We start from the raw sequence: 11,077 nt of genomic DNA, 5'->3' as shown, positions 1-11,077 counted from the left end.
ATATTCTGAGTGTGCCACAGCACCACTAGTTAACATTTTTAGAGATGTTTCTTCTGCTTACTCTTCTTCCTCTCCCTATTTTTCTAATTAAAATTACCAAAGCCTGGGATGCTAAATAAAAAAAGGTTAAGAGGAAGGTTAATTACTTCATTTTTTTTTCTTCTAAGCTATAAATTTTAATCAAAGATCTGTTTGCTTTGATGTAAAACTGTTTTAAGTTGTAATTGTGTACATTTTGTGGCTGGAAAAAATCTCCTGAACTAAATCTTATTCCAGCATGAAAAGTAAAGCTTTTCTTTCTATCCTTTGGGATTTTTACCACTTAAAATTTCTTGGTGGTTACAGGCTAATAAAGGTCTGTGTAGTGTGAGGAAAACTGCCACTGCAATCCCCTCGACAGTTCTTTCCCACAACCAATTAAATAAATACAGTAGGGAAATAATGGCTGCATGTTCTTCCAGTGCTACCCAGAAAAGACTGCTGACTTGATGAGTCAGTCGCTGTTCTGGATTTGTGGGGGTGTGTGTGTGTTTTTTTTTAGATGCAGCAGGTAAAAAGAACCATCTGCCAGCATCATTCTGGCTCTCTGAAGCTCTGTTCTCTGTGCAACTTATTTGAAACAGTCATGTTGTATTACTGCATTCATTCAAGATGTCATTTCCTAATCCTGTATAATATCGACACAACACATTTACACAGAACAGCAAAAACAGAGCCCAGAGGAGAATCATTTTGCAGCCAAACTCTCTCAACCCCACAGTGAGCAGTTAGTCAGTCTGTAGCCTCTGGGCTGCTAAGGTAATGAGGTGGAAATATATGAAGCCTAAAACATCCCAAGGGAGACATTAGGGGAAAGAGACACTATTTTAAATGAGGACAGAGGGCACACAGGCTGAGAAAAGCAACAATTAGACACAATAAACACAAGCTGGGAATTCAACTTGTACACAAATCATTTAAGGATTATTAGAGAAAAGACAAGTTTATTAAGCTTCAAGAGGTGATGCTGCACTTTACCATAATGTGGTCAAAATGTAGATGACTTGATGTACAAGGATCTGGCATGTCAAAAACTAGAAGGCATGAATGGTGTCTTCATGAGTTGGGAGATGTCACAGCCTGTCAAACAGACACTGAGGCAGCCTTTAGAAAACATTAGACAGCTTTAATAGCACTTTCCGGAGATTGATAGGGGTCAGGTTTTGGCCCTGCATGAAGCTGGGGGGATTATACGGTGCAATTGACCAGCATAAGGGGTGCACTCTTTACCTCTTTACAACAGAGCCCTGTCATTTCCAATATCGATCCACTTTGACTGTGTAGTTGCACCTGAATTCTACAGAGTTGACAGCGTTGACATACAAATATTCAAAAGTTTTAATCACACAAACCTTAACACCAGTGTGAAAAATCTAAATTAAATCCTTACTGATTTTTTTTCAAAACGATGTTGGAATCAATGAGCTCTGCAAAGGACTTCACTTCAGATTCTTTTTATTATTTCAGTCTTTGTTGCAGTCATTATCTAATGAGTTAGTTATTTTTTTATGGCTGTGTATTATATTGGGTCAAGAGGTGAAGGTTCAGGATGCAGGCTACGGTTGCTATGATTACATTAATTTTCACTCTGCTGTAGTGAGATGGGAACCTATAACAATTCAAAATATGCTTTAAATGTCTAAGATTGTAGGTACAAATTTACTTGCTATAACTTGTCGCTGTTGACAATTGTATTTATACAAACTGGATTTTTATAAATACCCATGTTTTCTTTTTCTGCTTTTGGTCGCATAACTACTTTCAAATTGGACAATTGCACATATGCAGATTGCACAAATTTAAACAAAATTTCAGAATATAACCTAAAAAGCAAGAAAGTAAAATCGGTTACAGCTACGAAAAGTCTTGCAACTTTATCTCCATTACTATTTATTTGGTTAAAACCAACCATCAGTTCTTTTGTTCTAGATGTTGGCATCCATTTTGGGTTGAAGGTCATTCAGGTCAGGCATTTTAAAGTAGCCCTTTGGAAAGCGTGTGACTGTAAATGTTTTATTCCAAATCTTTGCAGACATTGTGACTCAGATGGCCTGCAGTGCTTCATAGCTGTAACACTGTAGGCTCAAACCTCTGTGTTTCTCACTGTTGAGTCTTTTGTCATTTCTCTCTTTTAGTCTAATTCAACACAAATCCATTAAATGCACCTAAACTTCTACCTGCTAAACAAGTAATGCAATAGCAAATTTGATGTGGTGTACAAATCCACAGAAGAGGTTCCTAATATAATTGTACTTCATCGCTAGTCTTCTTTTTGTCAAGAGTTGCATTAAAATGTTTTGAAACCAAAATACTTGGCAGGTCAGGTTTGGGAAAGCACACAGGGATTGTTTTCTAGAAATATTCAAAAGTTGAAAACGCAAATGTTTCAGAAAGATGACTTGCAGAAGTTTTTCAGTAACCAGGTCATAGTTTCAAACCAAACAGAGGACTGTTACTGCTTACCGAGTCATCAGAGTATTTCCTGATGACTTTTATCCTCTGGCTTTTATAAAACATGGCTGAAGTTTTGATGACAATTACAGTTCTTCTTGATTGCTTATACACTTGTCAACTCAGGATCCTCATTTTCACAACAGTTCACACCCAGGCCTAAGCAGTGGCCCTCGTTGCCAAAATGACAGATTTTGTTTGTGAAAGGCACTAGCGATGCCAAAACATTTATAGTTTTTTGCCAGTCACATTTGTGCATTTCTCGAATCCTTCTTGACATTTGCAAAACTGTAAGTGCATTTCTCAAAACAATTTGGGCAAACAGTGAAACAGAGTGGAGAAAACACTGCAAAAAAACAGTCTTTCTCAAAAATCCCATAATTTCCTTCTCTCTTTCTGCCCGTCTGTGACGTATGATTTGTCATGCGAGACATGCACACACAGTTTTTGGTAGAGGAGAAAGAAACACTTCTGAGTCAGTAAAAATGAAGTACTATGTTTATAAAGTTGGCCAACAATTATTTTTGGACCGTTTGTTTCTGCAAACACCGAAGCAATATCACAAGCAGAATTATCAGAGATTCATCAAAGTACACATGTTAACGCTTCAGTAAATTTTACTTAGTTAATTTATCCACTTATGTAATTTATAAAAATGACATTGGTAGACACTTCACAAGACAAACATCCAATAAACAGAAATATGAAATAAAATCCATCAAATATGTAGGACAGATTCAAATGAAATATAGTCTAATTTGATTATCGTAGTCCGGGGCAACAGAGATAAAGCAGACAAACACAGAAAAGGCACATACCCACTATTCCAGGAGTACTTTTTATTTTATAGAGAAATAGTTAATTGCAGCTGTAGCTCTTATGTTGACCTCATAGCTCTGAGACATCAGGACAATATTTAGGATAAAAAACAACAATGAACAGTAATATATGCTTCATGAAAGCAGCAGGAGCAAGATGAGAGTTTACAGAGGACTGTATCTATGTGTGTCAAGTGACAAGTTGACACACACATTTTAACAGAGTTAAACCCCCAGTTGCAGTGGCATATAAAAGCTGACCTGCAAAAACCTCTAAAGGCACAAAATATCTGTCGCTGTCAAGAAAACTGTTTACAAGAGACTGCAACATCCGGAACGTTAGTGGTGAGTCAGAGAAATCACTGAAACTTTGTGGGGGTTTTTACGGCATGTCAAAGTAACCCAAGTTTTGAAATATAATAGTACACCGTATATCACTCTGTGCTCATTAACCATCGAGTGATATATATCAAGCCCTTGTTTTCTGTAATTTTAATAATTATGACTATTCCATGGTTTTTCTGAGGTGAAACAGAAGCTCAGGTTGCTTTGACAGAATACTTCAGTTCATCTGCATTGTTGGGTTTGGCATTTCGCATATTCCTTTGGGCATGACTTAGATTCTGGGGTTCAGGTCAGGTTAGTTTGCTTCACAATAAAACACAGCAACACAGTAACGCGATGGTCGTTGGATCAGCTTTTGGTACCTTTGGCATTGTGATCAGGTACTAAGTCAACTTAGCAACAGTTCCTTCATCCAGGTAACTTGCTTCTGATACTCTCATGTCTGCACTCCTTGTGAAAGTCCTCCAAATTCATGAATTGATTTTGTTTGACAATCCTTGCAAGTCTGTGGCTCTGCTTGCTCTCAGTGAGCCTTTTCTTATCACACTCTTTCCTTCCACTCAATTTTATGAATATGCTTGTGAATAGTGAATAGTCATCTTCTTTGGCAATTATCTTTTGTGGCTTATCCTTCTTATGGAGGATTTTAATGACTGCCTTCTGGACATGATTGTGTAGGCCATATATAGCTCAAAGCATTTATATGATAAAAAAGGCTTTTTTCAAAATTGGTGTTATGCAATATTTTAATCTTCTGAGCTAACTAATTTTGGATTTTCATTGTCTGGAAACCATTATAATCAAAATTACACAAAATAAAGGACTGGGATATTTTTACTCTATTTGTAATCAATATATACAATACATTAGTTTAACTTTCTTAAATGGTTGAGAAAATCATTTACATTTTTCACAGTGCATTGATTTTATTAACTTTGCTGAAATATTACAATTTATGAATAAATTATGGCTTTAGGCTGCTGATTCAGACCAAAAAATAAGAAAAAGATCCATATTGGGACATTAAGTATAACATATATCAATATAGAACTGATTATGAATAAAATGTTCTTGTTTGTGTGTACTAGTTAAAAAGATATAAATCAAACTCTTTTAGTTAATTTATGAAAAACTTGAACCTCAAATAAGACCAGGGTTTGACTTTGCATCCACCTGAACATGTTTTCCTCTCTTTTCTGACAGTAATGAGACTACAGAGCCCTGCAGGCTTTGGGAACAGCATGCTAACTGTCCGACCCCTGACCCGGGCCTGCAACGTGCTCTTTTTTTTATTGTCGCTCATCCCAGGGGAGGCCACCGGGGGCAGCTGTACCTGCCAAAGCTCCACCAATTCCCCTGCTGCCCTTCAGCCGGCTCTACTCACCCCCACCCCCCACCCCACCCTCACCCACCCCAACCCCCCATCCCCCCCAGCATCACCTGCTGGCTCTCGGGAGCTAAAGGAAACAAGTTTACAGCCTACAGAGCCGAGCCTGATCCACATGGAAAACAGACACACACAGCAAGCCTCGTAGAAATGGGTGTCTGCTGAGGTCTCTTATTGGGAAAAAAAAAAAACTTGCTGTAGAACAGGAAGAGATTGGAGAAAAGAACGCAGGGTGGGCATCCATGGCAACGCTTATTGTCAAGCATCACTTCTGAGAAGCAGTGCACGACACTCGGCTGAACCGGAGTGACAGCTCTGCAGTTCTGTGGCATTTCAAAGCTTCCCCCGTCATCTGTCCTCAACGTGAATCCATAAAGAGCCAATTATGTCTCAGAGAGATATTAACAAACAACACAGAATGACTCACGTTGCTGCTGCTGATGGATCTTCTTTGGCCTCAGAGCCGCGCTGATGTTTCCTGCTCATCATCCTGGTGGTATTAAATTATAGATTGTGCAACAGAAAGCCACATAAAGAGTTGATTAGTGCAGTGGTTTGTGAGGAATAGTTTAATGATCCTGCTGCAGAGTCACTGAGTCGGAGAGAAAAAGGCAGAGAAAGGTCAAGTTTGGTCAATCTTGAATCAAGATCTCTTATTCTTTCTTTCTTGCCAAGTTCATGTTTTGTTCCCCCCTGTTTTGCAAATCTTAAATTCTCAATTTCTTTATTTCTGATCCTTCATCCACTGCTCTGCTCCATGGATTGTCTGTGATTTCATCCTGTGACAAACTGTTTGTAGAATCTGCTCTTGTCATGTCACATTTTGACATTAACCAGCCTGGTGCTGGTTCTATCCAAGCACTATTTCCTGCACTGTTTCTATCTCTTATATGTAAAGTGTTTTTATTGTGTTTACACTAACTACTTCATCATGGTCATCATACAGCATTCAAATGGAAATTTTTTGTGAACTTTGTCATTAAAATATTTTTGGTTTTATATTGCTCTGAAGATGGTTAATTTCTGACCTGCACCGCTTTGTGGCAACAAACGCTGGAAATCTGTCTGGACGTGGTGAAGTGATACGGACAATGGGTGATCCTTCCTTGCATCCGTCTGTCCACCATGCAGTTAACAAGACCTGGAGGGAAACACAAACATCCCTCTCCCTAGCAACACTCATTCTGGGGGATCCCAAGGCATTTCTGACCCACAAGCAACATGTCGTCTTTCCAATACATTCTGTGTGTGCCCGAGGGTAAATGCCTTATAAACAGGTGAGGGTTGGATAGCGAATGATCCATTAAATAGAGAGCTTTTTGGCTGAGCTCCTTCATCACCACGACAGACCGGTGTAACACTCGCATTACCTTCATCTACTCTAGATCCTAATCCAGCTGTTCATCTCACTCTTTATCCTACATAAGCACTTTCACCAACTCATTTATTCATTATTGGTTATTTGCATAGGAACAAGTGTGAAGTACAGACAAACACTGTTGCCTGTGAAGGGAGGATAATTGTTACTCAGAGCAAGGAGCTACTGGTTTGTAAAACCTGAGCAAATGTTTGTGTGTAATCTGTTAAGTGTGGAGGTGCTAAGATGGACTGACTCACCTGTCTTTTCTGTGTCCTCTCCAGGGTGTTTGGACAAATACTTTCCTCGGGCTTCGGACACTATTTATATAGGTTCTGGCAGAAGTCATGGAAAAGTGTGTGGGGGGAAAATTGTTCATGGGTTGTTTTTGTTTCATTTTTTGTGACGTTTCATTATGGTGTAAGGATAAAACAAAAATATTTATAAAAAATAAATGCAAATGTGCTTGTATTTGGTAAAAGGTATTTTATTTATATAAGCGGAAATAGTCAATTGAGACCCTCTGTGATTTAAAAGTGGTTTGGTCCTTCACAGCTGGAACTTTTTAAGGCTGCAGTTACACTTGCGGTTTTGTTCCTAATGCTTTGTTTGAAGAATAAACCTTTGCTGTTTCCACCTTACTCTGCCTCAACTTTCATCCTCACTGTAAATCCAGCTTTGTTAGTCACCTGCAGGACAACTTTTACCGTTTTTTTTGTTTTCTTGTCTTTCTGCTTCAAATTGTGATTGAATGGGTGCAAATCTATGACACTAAGAATCAAAACTCCTTTCATCTGTCTGCTCTTGTGAGATTGATTTTAAAAAATTTCTCTTGCAAGGGAAAATAGAAAACAAGCAGTTCATTCTGCTGGGTATCCTCGGTGAACATCCTGACAGCTTGTGTGCTGCCTGCAGGACAAAAACATGTCCCCGATTTAAGTCTGATCCTCGTCACCTTCAGCACATCATGTTTACATTAAGGTGTACAATAAGAACTGTAGTACATGAATGCCTCCCTGCTGTGGAAATAAAAGCAGTTTGATTAGCAGGCAGATGGCCAAATAAACAGGCAGGCAGTTGTGATGGAGATTGGATTAGCATGAGGATCGAATTGCATTTATGAAACCAGACGAAGCACATAAGGCAAAATTAAGTGGGATCCAAATGATGGTTGTTTCATAGCAACAATGGTACACAAAGAAGAAGTCTGCAACAACCTATCAGTCTCTTTTGGACGCTGGCTCTAAAACACAATAATTACAAAAGATAAAATATGAGTAAAACTGATAATCATTTCCATCATTGATCATTGCTATTCTTTTTGAATGGTTGTGCAAAATTGATGCTGTCAGGCTCCTTCATTTTCATTGTTTCATTTCCTGTCTGAGATCTATTCTGTTCGGTGTTCCTCTTCATGTCAGGCTCAAAGAAACACAGATGTTCTTGTATCAAGCCAAATTACCCCGGTGTCTCCATGCTGCTAATTGTTACCTCAGTCTGGGTTTCCTCTGTGCGCCTAAAGACTGTCCAAATGCAATTAAATGCTAAGTGAAAGTCATCTCTGCTTTGCAGTTTTAATAGTTTTGTATACTTACTCTTGAAGATTTTGAGATTGCTCCATTAATATTAAATGCTGCCACATTTGACCGCACTTGCCACTTATTTATTATTTATGTTTATTATTTTTATCCACAGAGCCTTTGTTAATAATTGTGCTTCTGAGAGGAGATAAGCAGTTTTCATTTCTTCTTTATGGATTTGAGAAAAGCTGATTTTGTCATCTGATGAAAACGTTAACTGAATTTCTGACATATTCTTTTATTATCATGGCACTTAGCACATAGAAATAACTTTGGTAATTCTAACTATACAGAAAGGAGAGTTTGGTCTGATTTAAAGAAAGAAAGAAAAACGTGTGTCTTTTTGTTCAGAGTATGTAAACTTCTGGTTACAATTGTAAATCATCAGTCAGGATGGCTGCTTATCTCTGTCTTATTTTTTAAATTTCTGTAGTCCTGGTTATGGACTTCATGGTGGTGAAGTTGATAGCACTGTTTCCTAGTGACAGAAAGTTGCAAGTTCAAATCCCAGCCTGAGTCTTTTTGCATGAAGTTTGCATGTTGTCTCTTTCCATGCATCAGGTTTCTCCCATACTCCATAAACATCAGGGTTTGGTTAAATGGCTTCTCCAAGTTGCTCTTAGGTTCAAGTGTGAGCTCGTTTTTAATCATGTGCGTCTTTCCTGTGTGTCTCTGTGTTACCCTGGGATGTACTGGTGAGCTGCCCAGCATGTACCTGGCTTTTTGCCCAAAGACTGCTTTAGATGGAACCCCCTATGTTATTGCAGAAAGCTCAATGAGACGGTGAAAAGGGCTCTTAGCCCGAGATTGAAGTGTTTTGTGAAAGAGCCTAATGATTTAATGACAGAAGTGCAGACATTTATTAAACTCAATTTATTCACATTAACAGCTCTCTGCAACGAGAAGATATGGAAATTTAAGCTGTTTATTTAGTACCTTGTTTTGTCTGTTGGGTAAATCTGCTGATTGTGCGTTCATGTAGAGCCTCTGAGGTTTTGCTGTGGTTTCCTTCTGACTCGTCTGTGGCTGCCTGAGCTCAGGCGGTGTGGAAAAAGGTGGGGGAAGTGGGAATTGTTGGGCTCTGCTTTTGAGGAATGATTACCCCTCTCACTCATTTTCCCAGAGCTACTGGAGTGGAATAATTAGGTAGCTTTTGCAAATCTGAACTCCATTCACGGTGAGAGGATAGCGATGAATGATAAAGAGGAGCAAGAGAAAGAATGGACCCTACTTCCTGTGGACGGCCCTGAGCTCTGCACAGCAGCGATCACATTATTTACAGCTGAGGATTTAATGCATCGTTCAGTAATGAGCAAGGAGCCGATGGCCTGTGATCTGAAATTCACTCATTCACTCACTGGGCTGGGCTCCAGGACTCCAGACCCTCCGGATTGAAACAAAGCCAACTCCGCCTTCTAATTCAGTCACTTTAGCCTTTTGCATTGTTGAGCGTTGCATGCATGCTTAGTAATTAAAACATATAATTCAAAAATACATGCATTTGATATTTTTAACACAACAAAGTCTTATGAACTTGTATAATAAAACGCCCTGTTTCGTGGATGGACATGAAGTAGACACACAAATCTGGTTTTATGATGCCTCATTAGCAGTGGCGGAGCTAGACTTTTAAAGTTGGGGGGGCCAAGGGGGGGCCAGGACTACCTCTTGGGGGGCAACATTTAAAATGTCCGTCCGTCCGTCCGTCCGTCCGTCCGTCCGTCCGTCCGTCCGTCCGTCCGTCCGTCCGTCCGTCCGTCCGTCCGTCCATCCATCCATCCATCCATCCATCCATCCATCCATCGTCCTGCAACTTTTACATGTGTCTCTGCTCAAACACACCTGGATCAAATAAGCTGCTCATTTCCAGCCTATTGCAGAGATGAATGAATGCTGGTGAGGAAATTCAGACATTTTGGAGCAGAGGTGAATCTAAAGGTTGCAGGATGGTAGGTAGCCCTTGAGGACTGGAGTTGGTGACCCCTGGCCTACTGGATCATTTAAGTGGAGATTTCAGACTGTGGCAGGAAGCCGGAGTGCCCGGAGAGAAACCTGTCAAATCTTTTTACATTTTGTCCCATAAATTTAAATCAGACACATGTTTGGTCCCAGTCAGATTTCTCCAGCTCAAAATGATTACTAATTAGATCTTCTAGGATTCTTTTCTTCTTCCGATGTTAATATTTGTAGCTCCTTTCCAAAGGGCCCTTTGTCTTCTTCCAGAGGAGGGGCTGGAGAAACTAACCTCTGGTGTCTGATCACTTCTTTTCGTAAATGTAAATGAAACCGTTGTTGATCATGTCTTCACTGCAGTCGCTGTCTGCAGTGAAGACATGCTCGTTGTCTGCCTTCACGGTTCGTTCTCCCTTCATTAAGTAACAGTAAATGTCTGTCTGCTTTGGATCCCCACAGATGACGGAGGACAGGTGGTACGTCTCCGTCCCACATTCTGCAGGCACATCGATGGTCTGAGTGGCTTTTGTTCGGTATTCCCTGGTAAACCTATGCAGAAAAAACACCAGGACCTTGTTATCGGTCAGACAGTGTTTCTTCTGCCAGGGTGACCCGCAGCCTGAACAACGGCGTTTGCACGCCAAATCCAACCAGTATTCAAGCAGTATAGAAATACTGGTTGAAAATAATACTGGTGGAAGTGAAATGAGGGCGCCGTCGTTCAGGAGCCTGAGGGAAGTGGCTCCACAGTTAGAGCAGGAGTCGTTGTCATACAACTCTCTATCTGTGTCGCCACCAAACGAATCCAGCCAGACCAGCACAGACTCCAGCAAACTTTTTGTGTCGAAATCCTTTCCCCCGCCTGATGGCAGCTTCTTCTCCCTCAGCTCCATCAGAACTGGGGAAAGGTCTTCCTGACTAAAATGCTTGCCGGGCTGGCGGACAGCTGAGAGGAGGAGACTCCCACAGCAGGGGATGGACGATGCCTCCAGAAAAACCCTTTCCTGAGCGAGACACCGCTTGGTGACGCTCAAGTTTAGGACGCTCTGGAAGGCAGCGTTCACCCAGCTGTTCTGGAGCTCATTGGAGAACTTGAAGTTCTCCTCCTCTTGTCCTGGTCCTGCAGATGTCGTCCCTACATCTGGCA

Source organism: Poecilia reticulata, chromosome 4, assembly GCF_904066995.2.
Source record: "Poecilia reticulata chromosome 4, P_reticulata-male-v2, whole genome shotgun sequence".
Taxonomy (NCBI): domain Eukaryota; kingdom Metazoa; phylum Chordata; class Actinopteri; order Cyprinodontiformes; family Poeciliidae; genus Poecilia; species Poecilia reticulata.
Note: the sequence above shows the minus strand (reverse complement) of the source record.